General features: G+C 36.0%; 1 long non-coding RNA gene across 1 annotated transcript; it reads right to left on the bottom strand.

Moving 5' to 3' along the window:
• Positions 1–7,062: 7,062 nt before the first annotated feature.
• LOC128318401 (uncharacterized) lies at positions 7,063–15,874 on the bottom strand. The gene is made up of 3 exons (XR_008301787.1): positions 15,755–15,874; positions 13,204–13,303; positions 7,063–8,869 (listed from the first exon to the last, which is right to left on the bottom strand). It is a non-coding gene; the product is annotated as an uncharacterized LOC128318401 (long non-coding RNA).
• Positions 15,875–15,917: the final 43 nt, after the last annotated feature.

The following is a 15,917-nucleotide window of genomic DNA, read 5'->3' as shown; positions in this document are numbered from 1 at the left end:
TTAAATGTATTCTTTGTTTAGATTTTCAAATTTTAGAGCATTTAAAATTAGGTTATTTAAACATTAATATAACTTCAGTGGTGGAACACTGGGTTCAAGGTGGGAATATACCTTCAATGGGACACCATTCCATAGCAAAGCACCATGCACATGCACATTCACTGGAGAACCCAGAGGAAACCCACACAGCTGTATGGAGAACATGCGAAACTTCACTCCAAACTCCACAAAGACAGTAACCTGAGTCCAGGATCAAACTGGGGGACTCTGGAGCTGTGAACTGGCAATGCTACCCACTGCATCACCATTCTACCTGTCATTTATATAAAATTATTATGATATGGAATGTTTAAAAAGTGGATTTGTATATACTAATCAGTTTTGATATTTGGTATATGTACCTTGTATCTACACTCATTTGCCAATAATTTAATTTCCCAATTATTTGCCAGGCTCATTATAAAGCACAATTGCCATGCTGTTAGTTGCATAGTTACTAACGTTGGCCTGTTGGGGTGACAAACTGCTTAGCATCAGGAAGTAATTGGGGGCAGTCGTGGCCTAATGGTTAGAGACTCAGACTTGCAACCCGAAGGTGAACCTGAAGGTTGTGGGTTCAGGTCTCAGGTCTGGCAGGGATTGTAGGTGGGGGGAGTGAATGACCAGCGCTCTCTCCCACCCTCAATACCACGACTGAGGTGAGACCCTTGAGCAAGGCACCGAACCCCCAAACTGCTCCCCGGGCACCGCAGCAAAAGGCTGCCCACTGCTCCGGGTGTGTGTTCACGGTGTGTGTGTGTTCACTACTGTGTGTGCACTTGGATGGGTTAAATACAGAGCACAAATTCCTAGTATGGGTCACCATACTTGGCCACACTTCACTTCACTTCACTTACATCTATGAGGTAGGGTTTTACCTGATAAAAGCCTTAATTCTTGTAGATACAAGATGGGTGCTCCTAATTAACTAGCATGAAATAAGTAGCTTTACATGCTTTGTTTTTTGGCTGATATACTAATAAGTGTGAAATTTGGGGTAAGGCCTCATGCTAAGAGATGTTGACTGGGTTAAAATAGGTTCTGGGATAAAAGTTATTTAACAAAAATCTTGCTGTGATTCATATTACATGTTCTTAGCTTTCTAAGTCTAAAATCAGTTATTGTATCATGATTTTTGTGATACAGTAACTATGATACAATATCTGTACTATGATACAATTGTGATACAATAACTGTTAGTCTAAGAACTGAAAAATGTAATGCACTTACGTACAATATCTTTGTGAACTGCATCTATAAATGGAAATAATAAAAATGTATTACAGATGATATTATCCAACTGGTATGGTTCAGAGTATTCAGAAGATATTGCTCTTTAGTGCTGAGATAGTTACATAGCGTATCGCTAAAGAAAGAAAGAAAGACTGCTGATTCTGGTAATGATCAACAGATTAAATAGAGAGTATTCTCTGGTATTCTGTTTGGTTAATTTTTTTCCCCTCTTTTTCTCCTCATATGAAGGCTCATCATGTAATAATTTAATGAATCATTTTAAACATTTTTCTCTCTGTAGCATATAATATGACATTTGGCATAACATGCACAACTTAGGGCTGACAAAAGCATAATGTTGCATTCAAAGTTGGTAATTATTTTTAATTATATATTATGAATGCATTTTTCCTTTTTATTGTTGTTATTCTATAAATATACACAAAGCTCAAAAGTAATGGAGATACCTTCGCCCCAAATCCTGCAGATTGGATTATTTAAACTTTTACAGTCTTTCTTATTAATTTTTAAGCTACTTTTTGCTTTTTTTTCCAAGGGGTTAGCTTTTGTTCAGACTACTCTCTGTAGCACTTTATTATTCACCATGTATTATATGGGTAAAGCTTGCCATCTGTCTCTTCTAATACAGATCCTTGTTAAGAAATACTTTTGTTACAGGCTCAACCCCTAGTTTTTCTAGCAGAATAGTAATTTTAGGAGCACTTTAAGTGCACATTTTGGGAGTAGAGCATGAATAAACCATGATGACTATGACTCCTTACTAAATTTAGAACTTCTAAAGCATATTACTTTAGGAATAATATAGAGATTCATCTGATAAGTGAACATATCATTAGTCCTAAGGTCAACATGGTTAATGTCTTCTCTGTGAAGCTCAAAAAATCTTCTATTTTCTCATTGGTCAGCTCTTCACAAATGGGGATTTTTTTCATTGCATGCAATGATTAGGCAGCAGTGCTTTTCTCTGCCTGAATGCAACAGGACCAGCACAGAGCATTTCCAGTGTGGAGTCCAGGTGGACAGTTTGGCATGATAATGCACAATATAAAAATAAATAAATGTACAGTTTAATAAATTAATTACACAAGATTATACACCTAAATTAGTGTATATGGTTGAAATAGCTTATTATAACAATTATAGGCTCATAGCTAAGACCATACACAGGACAGAGCACTTCTCTCTAAAGACTCAATTTGATTATGCAAACTATTTCAACTTCTTAAACATGGCTTATCTTAAGATTGCCTTATTTTAATTTTAGTTCTTTCTTGACTATGACAAAATTGTAACCACATCTGCTAATGTGGATTATTGAGATTTAAAACATTGAATGGATCCATCCATTCATTTTCCAATACCACTTATCCTATATAGGGTTGCAGGGGAGCCTGGAGCCTATCTCAGGGAAATCAGGGCACAAGGTGGGGAACACCCCGTATGGAGTGCCAACCCATCGCAGGGCACAATCGCACACATTCACTCACTACAAACAATTTGGAAATGCCAATCAGCCTACAATGGGGGAGGAAACCAGAGTACCTGGAGGAAACTCCTGAAGCATAGGGATAACATGCAAACTCCATGCACACAGGGCGGAGATGGGATTCGAACCCCCAACCCCCCAGGTGCGAGGCAACAGTACTAGCCACTTAGCCACTGTGCTCCTGAATGGATCCATAAAAGCATAAAATTCTGCTAATAATGCTATTTTAAAAAAAAAGCAGAAAAAGACTTTGCTGAGATTGAAAATATACTGTTAAAGTGATTAATCATAAAGTATACATTTAATAATTTCATTCATTATAAGGTATACATTTAATAATTTAAAGGCCATACATTGAATATGACCAGCATACATCATCAGCTGCAAAAGAATGCTTGGACATCACTTTTATTGAATTTAATGGCAGTAAGCACACATTTAATTGAAGCATCTTCCAACTTCAGGCAAGAAACTTTATCATTTTTAACTTACAAAAGAATTGGATTTACATTACATTTACTATGCTTTGAAAGTACAGTGGAAGAAAATGAAGATCAATTTAAGAAAAAAAAATATGTGAAGGGACTGGTTATTACAATTCATGAAAATAAGGTGAAGTTGAATTAAAAACAAATATCCTGCAAATAGAATTATACATGAAGATAAGGGGGAGAGATGCAATTGCCAGTGCAACCTTCATTAAAAAATACTATTTTTTTGTTATAGCTGCTTCTGCAATATCTAAAAGATTTATTTCTAAATATGTACTTATTTACTTATTGCATGTGATTCAAAATCCTGATGTTTCAACTGTAGGGACATCTGGATGATCTTCCTCCATTATTGGTGAATCTGGGCAAATTTTTCATGCTCTTCCTGGAATGCATCTTTCAAACAGCAAACATTCGCTGTGAATGTGAGCCTGACTGGAGCGTTGTTCTTCAGGGGTTGCTGGTTGTAAGTATGGTGTGAACAAAAAGTTCTACTGAACATACTACCTTAAGGTTATGAGCGCTTGAAGACAAGGTCTTTGGGTGATGACCCAGATGAAGGTTTGTGCTCTAAAATTATTATTAAATGAGCATTTGTCTAGCTGATGATGCCCAAAATTTCTCAGTGACGTAGTGCATCCATGCCTCTTGTTTGGCAAACAACATTGAACGTAAATATTTAATTTAAATTATGAGATGTTACCCTAGATTAGTCAAAATCTAGGACCGCATCTATCACTGACTCAAAAAGTGATTTAGTGTTTGTCTAGTTAAAATGGCATTTAAATATATGACTGTCCGAGCTGAACTTTTACGTCATTCCTTTAGATCATTCATAACCCTGTTGTTGCTAAGTCTAGCTACTTTTTTCATGTTTGAAAATGGGATCGAACTCAAGCAAATAGACTTCTGACAGACTGACAGGTAGTTAAGGTAATTAATATTTACAGCATGCATCAAGTTACACAATTAAAAAAGTGCTAAAATAAATAATAAGTACAGCAGTGGCAGAATCAGTCACAGTCCTGAACACCACAGTAAAAAAAATAAATAAATAAAAATAAAAAAACAAGAAAAAAGCAAGCTATATATGTACATTGTCTATTTAAAATATCAGGCTACTTTGCAAACATTTGCTTCTTAGCTAGGCTAACATTACCTAGCCTTGCATAGCTATAGCTCCAGTTTAATCTTGTTGCACTTACCCTGCTTCTCTAAAATAATTGAAGCTATGCTATTTTTTCAAAACAAAATAATGGAATAAATGAAAGATGGAAAAATTAGCCAGACATGATTCCTTTGCTGCTTCAGGTAAATGCTTTTGGAGCCTAGTATTACAATAAAGTTAATGATTTACTGTGATATTACAGTATAGTCACCTCAGTGTTACTGCGTTATACAGTGAGGTCTTTTGATACAGTATAATCAGATAGTTCTGTAAATATGTTCCCAGAATACACTCGGGTTACAGTATCAAAATGTAAACAGATTTAAACCATTTATTTTATTAATGAAATGTAATAAATTCTTTACAGTGTACATATAATCATGAACCCTATTTGAGCACTGACTATCTGAGGAATTGGAAACCTTCCAATGTAATGGAAAACATTACAAAGTCTTCTAAGGTGAAAAACCTTTTTCAGATTAGAAAGCTAAACAAAAGAATAAAAAGAATTGCAATGAAAATCAGAGGAAATGCATGACTGTGCATGTCCTGTTCATGCCAGGACAATGTAATTAATGTTTCTGGCTTGATGATACGACTTCATTTTAATTGCTGCAAAAATATTTGCAATATGAGTATGAACAAAATGATTACATGCAAATGCACACTACATTACACACCATCATTTGTGTTATCCTTTGCACTGTAAATCAGCTAATATTTTAGATGAACCTTTTAGCTATTAATATCTCATTTATACATGTTTACATTTTCTGAAAATAATCTCTCTAACCTTAACTAAGAATAAATATGGGTATGGCTTTAGAAGATGAGTTTATGATATGAACTCACTTTGAGTCAGTGACCGTGCGGACCCCTCCTGAGGAGAAGCCAAGGCCACACACCTGCTGCCAGATCTACTGGCCTATGAACCCTGCCTTCTGTGCAACAACGCAATATTCGGAGCAGTGTCAGGTCCCCAACAGCTGCATACCTCATGAACCTAACTTTAAGATAAAAAAAAAAAAGAGGTCATTCTTGCTTCAGTTCACTTTGCCTTTTACAGATGTTTTATTTTGCAACTCTTTCCTCTATAAATATTGAAGCTGATAATTTCCTGCACAGTTGTATGAATTAAGATTGAGCTGATTCATTGCATACCTGCATTATTATCAGTGTTCTATTATTAATTAATTAAATAATAATAAAATATTTCTTATTATTATGTTTTTTATATTTCCATTCCAAGGTTTTTTAACAGTGCAAAATGCATGACTGGAATAATTAACACATATTACTTCATGGAAATGCAATAAGAGTTTCATTAAATGTTGTACTGACTGCTTATCTTGGCATACATATCTGTACCCTTCATCTGCTTGCATAGGATTGCACAATATTTTTTGTTGCAACAAGCGAAGAACCGCTAATGAACACTACATAGGACTAGTTATATATTAGACTAGGTTGTCTTTGTCTGTCATTCCCCGGAGAACCCTTTACCCCAATCCCGTCCTATGCAAGGTCACCAGACGTATGCTTAGGTTCTGTTTTTTTAATGATGTTTTTTAAAAATCATTTTCTCAGGCATTGCAATATTTAATTATATTGTGTTCTTCTATTTGCAAGACAGATTTTTTGCCTCTTAAAATTCTATCCATGCAAACTGCTCATGAGTGCACACAATAGAAAGATTATAAGAGGCTAGGGTAAGAGAAGATATAAAAGAGATTATATAAAAGAGGATTCATTTATTTCAAATGCATTTATGTTGCAGGGAACAGTTAACTAATATGTTCCTGACTATTAGAAATGTGTGCAGGCTCTGTAACTGGTGGGAACAGACCCATTGCTGCAAAATATTTGAGCTAATCAATGTGGAGTTCATATTAAAAGAGAGGCAGATATAGTGATGGTAAGCATATATGTTAAGTTTGTGACCCAAATGTAAACAAAACTAAACAGAAAAGCAGAAACCAGGCTTACTAATAAGGTAAGACAAGGATTGGATAATAAACTGAATCTGATAGATAGATAGATAGATAGATAGATAGATAGATAGATAGATTTTTTACTTTGATGTATATGTGACACCTTCTGTCAGGTTACAAATTATGTAAAATATTTGGGTTAGTCAGGTCTTTTATTATTCAATACTAGTAGTAGCCATGTATCCGCTCTCTTGTACAAAACCTCAGATTAATTGTTTAAAGATGATGCTCTCAGGTTTTCTGTATAGGAAACATCTAATGCTTGGGTGTAACTCTAATCTCACAATAATTCCGACCTTCATTCTTTCCTAAGTTGTTTCAGAATTTTAACGCCCTCTTACACTATTAGATGGAGACTTTTAACTGCTTCCTTTGCTAATCAGTCAGAAATTACTAAGCTATTAGATCTCTCTGAAGATTTTAATCTGGAGAACTTCCACTATTAAAGGAAGATATTATACCCTGTTTTCTCATGTATTGATTGCTCTACAGGTATTAGGACAGTGTCTGACCAATTAGTGTGACTATCCACCCTCCCTATAATGCTTTTCAGCAGACCTGGGCGGCTAAACTGATCTGATAAGCAGTCCTCAATAGGTGAACCTGGATTACTTCTCATTTACCTAAAGAAAGGGTAAGTGGGAGCTAATAAGGGGTTAATGGGGACATTACTGTGGAAAAAAAACAACATTTATTCAAAATAATGAAGGAGTCCTATCAAGGCTTATACTCCTCAGAATTCCTTTTTAAGATGTAAGAAGGTATTTCATAAACAAAGTGCAACTTCCTATCTTATACAGAGTCTTAATGGATAAAATGTTCTCCATGAGTCCAGGACATTTGACATGCCTAGATTCAGCCAGCCTATCATTGGCAGTCATACAAGATGATTAAACAGAGTGAATGTTGCTAATTTAAGCATTTATTTCTTGAAAGAATCAGAATTATTAGATAATTGGTATTATTAACCTTATCTACCAATAGAATAAGACTGGTTTGAAATTAGCTTGAAATTAGTAAAAAAAAAAAAAAAAAAAAACTAGAAATAGGTTTAATAATCTTATATTTGGTTTATTGTAATCATTTATTGAATAGGAAATATTAGATAAATATGATTATATTCAATAGGGTTTGAATATGCTAAGATGTCATTTTTTGCAGTGTGAGCTTGTTAGACAGTATGTGCCTTTTACTTGTGAGGACTGTACACAGATGATAATCTGTTGTGCCTTTTAATGAAATGTGCCTTTTAGTGCCAAAGTCTGGCTCAATTTAACCTACAAAATCCTCTTTGATAAATCTAAATCCATGCTATCAGGCAAAGTTTACATTGTCACACTAACAAAATTTGCATTTTAAATGGTCTAAGATGGATTAAAATACCAATTAATCTCAACAAATTCTGAACACTGAACTGCATCCATGATCAATAGTGTGAAAAGAGACCTTAAAATCTGGAACGACCTTCCACTCTTACTGCATGGCAGCATAGATTTTTAAGTGTATTCTTCCTGACTCTTCTATCTTCTTTATATGCTATCTCTTTGGCTGTGCAAAAAAAAAAATGGAAAAAAAATGCTGCAGATATAGAGCATTGATAGCGATCCCTATCAATGTTCAGTGGCAGAAAACCCAAAGAGACCTTGCAGACACTGTTTGTTGTGGGAGGGAATCTTGCTGTGCCAAATATTCTATTTGTTAATAGGGTCTGGTGATATTCCATGTGATAGATAAGACACTTGGGACTGAACTTTCAATGTATTATAGTTCAGAGGAGGAAAATTCCACTTGACTACACACTGTAAAAATGTGCAAAGGAAAAATTCGAGAAAGAGGAAAAACGTCAGCAAAAATCACCAGCTTAAAAAATAATTAAAAGCAGGGAAAGACTAGCAAGCTGTTATTGGTGACTTAGACATTTATTTCATAATTATTATCTGTGTGCAATATTATTATTTGATACGTAACATTTTCTTGCAAATCTTTTGGCTTGAGAATTTTTTGTGCACAAAATTATCTACACAAAATTCTCATATCTCTTTCCTCCACTCACCTATTTGTCTACAAGTTTATATTTAAATTTAGATTTAATTCCATTAGGGTTCTAAAGGCCTGAATGTTCTGGTAAAGTGTGTCAGGGTTACTGGTGTCTGATTTTGGAGGCAAAATAGACGCAGTATCTAAAGATGCTGAAGGCTTAACCACTTTGGGTGATCCATAAAACCCAATCCACAAGTGGTTACCTGCCATTTATATGGATATGATTTAATTCAGATCACACAGAAATGTGTCCAACTGTGACTGTGTGTTTCTCACCGCACTCTCATGTTTGCTTGTCACACCAGAGTCTCCATGGTGATCTAGCACAAGGACCACGATGAAACATTGCTGCCTTCTACTGGCCAATAGGTGAAATGGCACTGGGATCACTAGCAACATTCTACTGGGCAATCATAGAATTACTGAATCAGAGAGAGAGAGAGAGAGAGAGAGAGAGAGCATGCCTTGAACATGGTTACTGCATCTCACTATAATTTACCCTGTTACTAGGAAACACAAAATATACACAAAAGGCATGACAAATAAATTCATTTATGAAAATAAACTGACTCTGATAAGAATAAACTTTTGAGTAGAATAGCATACAAGAAATATCATAATAATTCTGAGATATCAGAGAATGGACCTATAGATGGCACCATGACCACTATGTAAACATTCTCCTACATTTACACCGTTCTTTATGCTAATGATACACAGAATTTAATTATGACAGTGAATAATTGCACCGAATAATGACAATTAATGGCTTATGCACTCAGTCGTGCTCTGCATATGACACAGACAAATAAACCTTACAAAATTAGCTCATATATCCTCCCAAAAATACAGGTGCCCAGGAGGGTTTAGTAGTCTGTTACCTGCAGAATAAAACCATTTGAAATATGTCTAATCAAACTATGATGGTCAAAAATGGAAGCTTATGCAACTTATCAGATAAGTTAGTATTTCCACCATTTTATAAAGTGGTTTGGTCTACTGTGCTGTCACAGTAACACTCACTGTAACTTCAGTTCAAAGCTATTTACAGATATTGCTATTATACATGGTGTATGAGCGTATGTATATGTTGTATGTGTGTGTGTATATATATATACACACACACACACACACATACATACTTACATACATACATACATACATACATACATTTGTATCATTACCCAGTTAGAGAACTCATTACAGTCAGCTAGTGACCGATGGGAGGTGTTTGTATGTTTCCAGGGTGTAGCCTTACACCTATTAAATGTCAAAATCTATAGACACTACAAAGATTAAAAATTAACATAAAACATATTCTGGTTTAAAAAGAGAGTTGGTAGAATATGTTTTAGCTATAATCACAGCCTATAGATGAAAAAAAGATTAATTAAAAATTGCATTTACTTTAATGCAATTAGCAGGTAGCAGACTTGAAAATGTCTGTTGGAGTGCTATTGTGAATACTTCGTGAGGGAGCTGTGAGATAGAGTCAGACAGATGGTCTGGGTGAACAGGCTCGCCCAGGCTCACACAGTCAGAAGGATCATTTGGAAGGACAACTAATCTATATACAGAAGCACTATTCCTTTTATACACACTTCCAGACCATATAAAGTGTGTGTGGGCAAAGGGGACACATATCAGCCTGTGCATATGGTAATGGAAACATTTGAGCATGACACACACAAGTAACATATACAGTAAATAACCTTCAATACACAATACACATATTGTGGACAGGAATAGCAACAAATTGCATTTTCTGTGTGTGTGTGTGTGTGTGTGTATACACTACTGTGCAAAGGTCTTAGGCACATGCAAAGAAATGCTGTAGAGCAAAGATGCCTTCAAAAAGAATGAAATTAAATGTTTCTACATTAAAAAAATACTATAAAGAGCAGTAAACAGTAATAAACAATCAATATTTGGCTTGACGACCCTTTGCTTTAAAAAAGAATTAGTAGTCTCAGGTATAATTTGTGCAGTTTTATAAGGAAATTAGCTGGTAGGTTTTACTGAGCATCTTGCAGAACCAGCCACAGCTCTTCTGGAGACTTTAACTGTCACACTTGCTTCTATTTTTGCAGCAAAACCCAGAAGGCTTCACGTAATATGCTGCTTTCTTTACTGACATAAAAACATTCTTCTGTAACATTTAATTTTGTGCTGGAAAATTAATGTTTGGAAATCTAAAATGTTTTTGCACTGACTCGATAATGTAGAAGTCATAAAATAAAAATATGTAACATAATTTGTAAAGACTTTTGCATAGTACTGTATACTGTATTTATAACACACACACACACACACACATAGATATATACACAGTGCAATCGGAAAGTATTCACAGCGCTTCACTTTTTCCACATTTTGTTATGTTACAGCCTTATTCCAAAATGGATTAAATTCATTATTTTCCTCAAAATTCTACAAGCAATACCCCATAATGACAATGTGAAAGAAGTTTGTTTAAAATCTTTGCAAATTTATTAAAAATAAAAAAAGCCAAAAAAAAAACCCTTGTACGTAAGTATTCACAGCCTTTGCCATGACACTCAAAATTGAGCTCAGGTGCATCCTGTTTCCACTGATCATCCTTGAGATGTTTCTGCAACTTGATTGGAGTCCACCTGTAGTAAATTCAGTTGATTGGACATGATTTGGAAAGGCACACACCTGTCTATATAAGGTCCCACAGGTTAACAGTGCATGTCAGAGCACAAACCAAGCCAGGAAGTCCAAGGAATTGTCTGTAGACCTCCGAGACAGGATTGTATCGAGGCACAGATCTGGGGAAGGGTACAGAAAAATTTCTGCAGCATTGAAGGTCCCAATGAGCACAGTGGCCTACATCAACCGTACACCTACTGTTCCTAGAGTGGGCTGCCCGGCCAAACTGAGCGATCGGGGAGAAAGGCCTTAGTCAGGGAGGTGACCAAGAACCCGATGGTCACTCTGACAGAGCTCCAGCAGAACAACCATCTCTGCAGTACTCCACCAAACAGGCCTGTATGGTAGGGTGGCCAGACAGAAGCCACTCCTCAGTAAAAGGCACACGGTGGCTGCCTGGAGTTTGCCAAAAGGCACCTGAAGGACTCTCAGACCATGAAACGAAATTCTCTGGTCTGATGAAACAAAGATTGAACTCTTTGGCCTGAATAGCAAGCGTCATGTCTGGAGGAAACCAGGCACCGCTCATCACCTGGCCAATACCATCCCTACAGTGAAGCATGGTGGTGGCAGCATCATGCTGTGGGGATGTTTTTCAGCGGCAGGAACTGGGAGACTAGTCAGGATTGAGGGAAAGATGAATGCAGCAATGTACAGAGACATCCTTGATGAAAACCTGCTCCGCTCTGGACCTCAGACTGGGGCGAAGGTTCATCTTCGAACAGGACAACAACCCTAAGCACACAGCCAAGATAACAAAGGAGTGGCTACAGTACAACTCTGTGAATGTCCTTGAGTGGCCCAGCCAGAGCTCAGACTTGAACCCGATTGAACATCTCTGGAGAGATCTGAAAATGGCTGTGCACCGACGCTCCTCATCCAACCTGATGGAGCTTGAGAGGTCCTGCAAAGAAGAATGGGAGAAACTGCCCAAAAATAGGTGTGCCAAGCTTGTAGCATCATACTCAAAAAGACTTGAGGCTGTTATTGCTGCCAAAGGTGCTTCAACAAAGTATTGAGCAAAGGCTGTGAATACTTATGTACAAGGGGTTTTTTGTGTTTTTTATTTTTAATACATTTGCAAAGATTTCAAACAAACTTCTTTCACGTTGTCATTATGGGGTATTGTTTGTAGAATTTTGAGGAAAATAATGAATTTAATCCATTTTGGAATAAGGCTGTAACATAACAAAATGTGGAAAAAGTGAAGCGCTGTGAATACTTTCCGGATGCACAAACCTACCAGCAGGGGTTATGGAGGTTTCATTGTCTAACACTTATTAATCCAATGGGAGGTTTTGCAGAAAATAAAACCAACCAGTAGGGAGACAGTTGGCAGAGGCAGCCAGTGATTACAGCCATAATTATGCTTACATTATTCTTAAATTACCTTTCAGTACCATTTTTATGACCAGGAGGACTAGGCAGTATAAAGAGATAAAGAGTATGTAAAACGCCCACACAGGAAATCACAACACTTCAGTTATAAAGTATATCTAACTAATCAACCACTTTATTATCCTAATGTACAGACTTCACTGAGTAGTCTTTGTGATCTGCATTTATGTAGTGCTCATTTGTTTCTTTTTAAAATTATAATTCTGAAATAATATGAAAACAATCATCTGAAAAAAATGCAGTAATTTCTTACTCAAATGATATAGTATCTAACCTTAATACAATATAAACATACAAATAAATTAGTGAAGGACATACTATTAGATTACTATTACTATTAGGTGCTACTGAATTATTCGAAAGTAGTGCTTGTTTCTCACAGCTCTTGCAGCATGATTGCACCAATCAGCATTCACTCACAACAGCAACCTTTTCATGTTTGATAAACTTTGGATCCACTGTATTTACACAGCCTTGTGTTTCACAGTGAGACCACAGAGACTGACTCTCTCCCTCCATAACAGGCTGGTATGATTAAAATTTTACCAGCAACAGGTAATAAAATGTTAAGCAAACCAGAACAGCAATGAAAACTTCAACTGTATCTACCATAAAACTGCAAATAAAAATAATATAATTAGAGGTTAGACATGAGCTACTGACCTGCTGCATTAGCAGGTGAGTTTGTTGTCAGGAAGCCGGAAGCCAAATGCTATTAGGTTTTCCCTGCATTAGCTTATTCATTGAGTTCCTGTCGCAAGTGCTGCAGACACACAGACACAGAGGATTTCCCTCCAAACAGGACAAAGCCATTGTTAGAATTTTGTTGCTATCACATATGCAAAATCTTTTTAGGATTTTTAAGACTAAGCAATCAGATAACCAGTCAAACCACATACTGCTCAGTTTGTTTCGCTGATTGCCCTCACAATTACTATGCTGTAATGGACATATACTGAAGATATCATGATTCTTGTATTCTTCAACTGGCATCGTCAGTTCTGAATGATAGGAAACATTCAAAAATCCATCTTTTCATTACCTACTATACAGCTCTCTAAAATCATCTAATGTATTATGGATCATTTAACAGACATTTAACTAAACTCCATTATTTTAAATGCTCCCCCGAGACCTGTGATTATATGTCATTTGTGACTAAATGTCAACACTCTTCTTATGGTGTAGCCCAGTCTCAACCTATGACATATTGTGTGTTCTGTGATGCTTTTCTGCTCAGAATGGTTGTAAAGAGTTATTTTGTTACCACAGACCTCCTGTCAGCTCAAACCAGTCTGGCCATTCTCCTCTCACCTTTATCATCAACAAGGCATTCCACCTGCAGTATTACAACTCACCAGATTTTCCCTCCACACCATTCTATGTAAATGCTAGAGACTGTTGTGTGTGAAAATCCCAGAAGTTTCTGAAGTAACAGTCACCGAGATCACAATATTCCCCATTCTGATGTTTGTGACATTAACTGAAGTTCTTGACATGTTTCTGCATGAGTTGATAGATAGATAGATAGATAGATAGATAGATAGATAGATAGATAGATAGATAGATACTTTTGTGAACTTTGCTCACCCAGTACATTTTAAATCAGCATTCTTTATATTCTAATCCAAAATTTTTTCAAGTCATAAGTGATGTAGTTTTGCAATATGGCTTAAAGTAATCAATTAAAACTTCTTCAACAAATCTAAACTCTAACAGATCTGACAACAAGAATGTGGAGGTGAATGATCCCTTGATGAATTTAATTATAAAAGTATACATTTTGTGGCTGTTTGTAGGTCTATGCAATCACAATGTCTTGCACCCAAAAGGAGGGGAAAACCCATAAGCTCTTGTTGTTCAAAAACTGACACTGAAACATAAAAACATATGACCTATCTATCACCACAAATAACTATCTGTTATTATATGTTTTGTATTTGGTCATAATGTATGGTAGCTGGCTATTAGCATGCAAGCTATCATCAGATCTATTACCTGCCATTAGTTAGCTTTAGTTAATGCCACCCCTAATTTACCAACAAAAAGCAAAATCAGTATGTGGTTTAAAGTACAACTTTCTTTCTTATAGTAAGTAGGTAAGTTTTATTTAGAAAGCACATTTAAAACAACTTTCATTGACCAAAGTGATTTACATTGAATAAAATGATGAAAGACATAAAATACAGTACATTGCTTTCATCTATTTTTGTCTTACCTGTCCAAGTAAAGCACCTGGTGCCTGTTTCGAGGTCTCTCTCTACTTTCAAAGCTTTCCATTGATCAAATGTAATAGTTTTTCTTTCTGAGGCATTGCACCTCTTTTTAGAAGTACTGAACTGAGGCACCCATCACCCGAACCCCAATAATCCCTACCTGGTAATTCCACACCAATATTGATAATTATACACATTTCCTAAATGGTCACTGGTCAACGTCTACTGACACATTATTCCTTGAAGAAAATGCAATACAGTCATGTCTGAGGTCAGATTATACCAATCCAGTCACAATAATATATTCAAGATAGACAGACAGACAGACAGACACACACAAACACTTCCAGAATTATCTACTCAATTTATTGTTCTTATTTGTTCCTAATTCTGTTTGCTGTCCCAGTCCTGCTGTCCCACTGTCACAGTCAATGAAACAAAACATCGTATAAACAACTAAATAACCTGGATAGAGTATTCCTAGAAAGAAAAGGAAAGAATATAATGATTATTTAATAACAACTAATTACTAGATGGATTGCTCGTGAATAACCAAACATTGACTCAAACACAGATTTAATAAATAAATATATTAAAAAAAAATAAATAAAATTAATATATTGCACTCACTGGCCAACAGGACATTTGTACTATCTCAAAGAAAAAGGGCAGGGATTAAGAAAAAGTAAAGTGTGAAGAAAAACGTAAATGTTTATGATCCATGGTTTTTTGTTGATGATGTGACTGCAACAGCAAGATGAATTCTATGTACCAGAAGCATTATGACTGCTCAACCAAATGACAAACCCAAAGGACAATCATTTATAGACAGGTAACTATTTTGTTGAGGAACTAAACAGTGTGCATGTTGATGAGAGAGATCAGAGGAGAATGCTCAGTCTGGTTCGATTGAACAGGACGTCTACAGTAACTCAAATAACCACTCTTTACAGCTGTGGTGAACTGAAAAACATGTCAAAATGTACAACACATCAAACCTTGAGGAAGACGGTCTATATCAGCAGAAGACCACATCAGGTTCCACAGGAATCTGAGGCTACAGTGGGCACAGGCTCACTGAAACTGGACAGGTGAAGATCAGGTGATGTTTTCCCATTGTTCTTCCAGTGTATCTGCATGATTTTATGCATTGACTGGATA

This window comes from Pangasianodon hypophthalmus, chromosome 5 (assembly GCF_027358585.1).
Source record: "Pangasianodon hypophthalmus isolate fPanHyp1 chromosome 5, fPanHyp1.pri, whole genome shotgun sequence".
Classification (NCBI taxonomy): domain Eukaryota; kingdom Metazoa; phylum Chordata; class Actinopteri; order Siluriformes; family Pangasiidae; genus Pangasianodon; species Pangasianodon hypophthalmus.
Note: the sequence above shows the minus strand (reverse complement) of the source record. Positions and strands in the feature narration are given on the sequence as shown.